This window comes from Chrysochloris asiatica, unplaced genomic scaffold, assembly GCF_000296735.1.
Source record: "Chrysochloris asiatica unplaced genomic scaffold, ChrAsi1.0 scaffold00104, whole genome shotgun sequence".
NCBI lineage: Eukaryota > Metazoa > Chordata > Mammalia > Afrosoricida > Chrysochloridae > Chrysochloris > Chrysochloris asiatica.
Genome location: NW_006408622.1, coordinates 1409081 through 1414531, shown reverse-complemented (window position 1 = coordinate 1414531; position 5451 = coordinate 1409081). Strand labels below are relative to the sequence as shown.

General features: G+C 39.7%; 2 pseudogenes; both read left to right on the top strand.

Moving 5' to 3' along the window:
* Positions 1-3144: 3144 nt before the first annotated feature.
* Positions 3145-4177, top strand: LOC102833924 (annotated as a pseudogene).
* A 561-nt stretch (positions 4178-4738) lies between these two features.
* On the top strand, positions 4739-5176 carry LOC102839477 (annotated as a pseudogene).
* The last annotated feature ends 275 nt before the right edge of the window (positions 5177-5451 follow it).

The window sequence follows — 5451 nt, the reverse complement described above, 5'->3', positions numbered from 1 at the left end:
CACCCAGCTATTTTGGGTTGGTCTGAATACCTTTGCAAGTGGGAATGTCCCACCTAAGCAGTTTCTCAGTGAGGTGCATGATTCCATGTAAGGCCCCATACTCCACAAAGGCATGAAAAGAAACCTATTTCCTTGAGCAAATTCTATTTTTCCTTTTAACTAATCCAATCAGTTATAGGCTGAAGATGGACTTGCAAGCTTTCTGTAATCATAATTCCCAATATTTATTTCTATTACACTTTAATGTCTATTTTACAATAGTAGGCAGAGGAAACCAATATCCACAAGGCAGTCAAGCACCTAAACATTTTTCCATTCCTTTACTCATTCAGACTATGTCACAATCCCTGTATCACAGAACACTATTGTTGAAAGGTTGTGTGTTTACCTAGATCCTATTTAGCCCATTTTACCTAGATCCTGTCTTACCTAGGTCCTATTTCACCTAGATCCTATTTAAACCACTATTTACCTAGATCCTATTTAACCAATGCAAACCTAAATCTTCCCTTATCTTCATTGTTCATATGCAACCCTCCCTCTTCTTGTGTACTGCCCTGCCCATCACTTGAACTAACATGGTGACCAATACTTGATAAATTCTAAGCAACAATAACAAAGAATATAATCTTCCTTCTATTTAGAAGGTGGTTGCAATATTGAAAATTTAAATGTGCTGAAGTTAAAAAAAAATAGTTGTGCTTATATGCAAAAGATAATTAGATGTTTATGTGTAGGACTTCATTTCTATTTCTAGCAGAGTAATATTTCATTGTATGTATATGTATGTATCACATTTTTTATGCATTAATTTTTTGATGGATGCTTAGGTTGTTTCCATTACGCCCAGTGAAATTAGATGTCAGTCAACAAAGAACATATATTGAATTAGTCTACTTACATGAAATATCTAGAATGGTAAATGTGGATAGGCATTAGATTGCTAGGGAGAAGCCACCTCTCTTCTGAAAGTATGTTGTACTATGGTGGCTTGTGTGATTCTGGAAGCCATGCCATCTATATTTTAAATGCCAGAAGAGTTATCCATGATGGACAGGTTTCAGTGGAGTTTTCAGGCAAAGATAGACTAGGAAGAAGGAGAAGCTAACCACTTATGATTGGTAGACACTGAAAACCTTATGATTAGCCATGGAATTTTATCAGATATAGAGTCTCAAGCTGGAAACACACACACACACAAAAAACAAAAAACAAACAAACAAACAAAAAACTGGGGAAGAGCTGCCTCCTCAAAATAGAGTTGATGCTAACAACATGAATGGAGCAAAACTTTCGGAATGGAGTCCTGGTGTGGCACTGTGGGTTAATGTGCTGGACTGCAAAGTCAGTTTGAACAGCAAGGTTGGTGGTTCAAGCTCACCAGCTGCTCCTTGGAAACCCTATACAGGGTCACTATGGGTTGGAACTGACTCGGAGGCACTTAACAACAACAACATTTGCTGATGGGTTACAACTGACAATGAGATGAAACCGTTGCAAACATCCACTGATAGTCAAAATCTTAAATGTATGAAGTATGAATCTACAAAAATTGGAAGTCATCCAAAATGAAATGGAACACAGAAAGATCTATACTCTAGACATCATTGAGCTGAAATGGACCAGTATTGGCCATTTTGAATCAGAAAAATCATATGGTTTACTATGACTAGAATGACAAACTGAAGAGAAATAGACTTACATTAATGATTAAAAAAAAGAAAAAGTTTTTCAAGATTCGTCTTGAAGTATGATACTATCTGTGATAGGATAATATCCATATGACAACAAGGAAGACCAGTTAATATCACTATTATTCAAATTTACACACCAACCACTAAATCCAATGATGATGAAATTGAAAATTCTACCAATTTCTCCTGTCTGAAACTGATCAAACATGAAATCAAGATGCATTAATAATTACTGGTAATTGGAATGTGAAATGTGGGAAAAAGGTAGAAGGATTGGTAGTTGGAAAATACGACTTTTGTAATAGAAACAATGCTGGAGACCACATGATAGAGTTTTGCAAGACCAATAACTCATTCATTGCAAATACTGTTTTCAACAATATAAACAGTGATTATACACAAGAATCAAATTGACTACATCTGTTGAAAGAAATGGTGGAAAAAGTTCAATTCAGCTAAAACAAGTCTGGGGCAGACTGTGGAACAGATCGTAAGTTGTTTATTTGCAAGTTCAGGCTGAAGCTGAAGAAAATTAAAATAAGTCCACAAGAATCTAAATATGACCTTGAGTATATCCTACCTGACTTAGAGTCCATGTCAAGAACAGATTTTATGCATGAAATACTAATGACTGAAAACCAGAAGAATTGTGGAATGACATCAAGAACATCATACAAGAAGAACGTGAAGGCAGAAAAGTCCAAAATGGATGTCAGAATACAGAAGCACAAGTAACTGAAAGAAATGATGAAGTAAAAGAGCTGAACAGAACATTTCAAAGGGTTTCTCAAAAAGGCAAAGTCAAGTAGTATCATGAAATGTGAGAAGACCTGAAGTTATGAAATCAAAAGTGAAGAGCACAGTTTCTTCTCAAGCTGAAAAAAATCAAGAAAAAAATTCAAACCTCAGGTTGTAATATTGAAGGATTATACAGACAAAATATTAAATGATACTGGAAGCATTAAAAGAAGATAAGATGATTTGGGATCAAAGAATCTTTGCTACCTATAATCTACAGTATGTATGTATTTCATGGCAACACTGGATAATAATAGCTTTGTGGAACTGAAAAAAATTTTGGAGCAATTGCAAGCAGAAATGCCAAATTATTGATGGTTATTGTTGCTGTTTCAAATAAGTATACAATTAATGTGTAAGCCCATTCTTTCATGTTAAATACAAAATACTAGGGGTCAGGGGGAGAAGGGAAACCTTTTCTGAAAATGAAAATAATTACTTCCATTTAAAAATATTTTGGTCACTGAATGTAAGACCCTTCCAACATAATTTGAGAAGCTGTACAAGTATAGACAGAGTTAGTTTCCTGTTTATATTTTGTTTGTTTGTTGGGGGATTAATAGGTGTTTAATTACTATTTACTCCATTGTTATATTGCAGTAAAAGTTTTCAGAGTTCCATCGGTAGTCGGAGAGGAGAGCGGACCCAGAGAGCCCTGCGCAGCCCCACTGCCGCCGCCAGCCTAGTTACCATCACACCCTGGGAAAAGCTGCAGCTGCCATACCAGGCCCCAGTCACCATCCCCGCAACCATGAGCAGTGAGGCGGAGACCCAGCAGCCGCCCGCTGCCCGCCCTCACCCCCAGTGCTGCTGACACCAAGTCCAGCACCAGGGGCAGTGGCGCAGGGAGTGATGGCCAGGGTTGCCTCACATCCCGTGGCGCCTGCCGGCGGGAAAAGAAAATCATATCAATGAAGGTTTTGGGAACAGTAAAATGGTTCAATGTAAGGAACGGATATGGCTTCATCAACAGGAATGACACCAAGGAAGATGTATTTGTACACCAGACTGCCCTAAAGAAGAATAACCCCAGGAAGCACCTTCGCAGTGTAGGAGATGGAGAGACCGAGGAGTTTGATGTTGTTGAAGGAGAAAAGGGTGCGGAGGCCCTGGTGGAGTTCCAGTGCAAGGCAGTAAATATGCAGCGGACCGTAACCATTATAGACGTTACCCACGTCCTAGGGGTCCTCCACGCATTTACCAGCAAAATTACCAGAATAGTGAGAGTGGGATCTGAGAATGCTCCTGAAGGCCAGGCCCAACAGCGCCAGCCCTACCGCAGGCCAGGGTTCCCACCTTACTACATGCGGAGGCCCTATGGGCGTCGACCACAGTATTCCAACCCTCCTGTGCAGGGAGAGGTGATGGAAGGTGCTGACAACCAGGGTGCAGGAGAACAAGGTAGACCAGTGAGGCAGAATATGTATCAGGGTTCTAGACCACGACTTTGCAGGGGTCCTCCTCGCCAAAGACAGCCTAGAGAGGACGGCAATAAAGAGGATAAGGAAAATCAAGATGAGACCCAAGGTCAACAGCCACCTCAGCGTCGGTACCGCCGCAACTTCAACTACCAACGCAGACGCCCAGAAAACCTTACACCACAAGATGGCAAAGAGACAAAAGCAGCCAATCCACCAGCTGAGAATTCGTCAGCTCCCGAGGCTGAGCAGGGCGGGGCTGAGTAAATGCCAGCTTACCATCTCTACCATCATCCGGTCATCCAACAAGAAGAAGTGAATATGAAATTCCAGCAATAAGAAATGAACAAAAGATTGGAGCTGAAGACCTTACGTCCTTGCTTTTTGCCCAGTGACCAGATAACTAGAACTATCTGCGTTATCTATGCAGCATGGGGTTTTTATTATTTTACCTAAAGACGTCTCTTTTTAGTAATGACAAACGTGTTTTTTTTTTTTTTTTAAAGCCTGGTTTTTCTCAATGCACCTCAATGTTTTTCTTTATTGCATAAGAATGTATGGCCATTAAAGTCATAATATTATATTACTCTCAAAAAGAGAAGGTAGATGACATTACAACCACATTGGAAAGAACGACTTGTGGAGTCTTTTAGAAGAGATGGGAGTTGCAGCTGGAAAAATACCTTAACCATATACAATCTGAGTATCTCATGACATATTAAAAAAAAAAACAAAAACAAAAACTTAATAGCAAAAAAGCCCCAAACAATCCAGCAGATCAGAGGTGTGCACATAGCTTCTGAGACTGCCTGAAGCTGGATTGTCAGCATGAAGTTCATCACTTTCATGACCTTGGGCCACATTAATACCTGCAAGTGCCACTTCAATGCTCCCTCACACGTGCACAGAAAGATCATGTCGTCCCTACTGTACAAGGAGCTGCAGCAGAATTATAATGTCCACTCCATGCCCATCTGCAAGGATGACAAGGTTCAGGGGGTTCGAGGACACTACAAAGGTCAGCAGATTGACAAAGTAGTCCAGGTTTACAGAAAGAAGTATATTATCTACACCGAGAGGGTACAGCATGAGGGGAATAACAGTCCAACTGTCTGGGTGGGCATTCATCTGAGCAAGGTGGTTATCACCAAGATCAAATTGGACAAAAACCAGAAGAAAATTCTTGAACGCAAGCCAAATCTCAATAAGTTGGAAAAGAGAAAGACAAAATATAAGAAAGAATTTATTAAGAAACTGCGGCAATGAATATAACCTGTTGTGGAACCACAGTTTTACCCTAGATTTCTAGCCGAATGTGTGCTCCTTGGGAACTCTTCAAGTTGACTTTGCAACATTTCATTTCCATCTTGTTCTGTTACTGATATGTGGCTCTGCAGATCTTCCTTTATAATTTTGATGACCAATATTACAAATAAAGATTGGAAATGTTTTCTAATTGCAAGTGGTGTTTGCCTTGTTTTGTAAAGAAACCATTTTGTTATCAAAGGGGGTGGGGAAGATCAGAGGACTACTACACCATA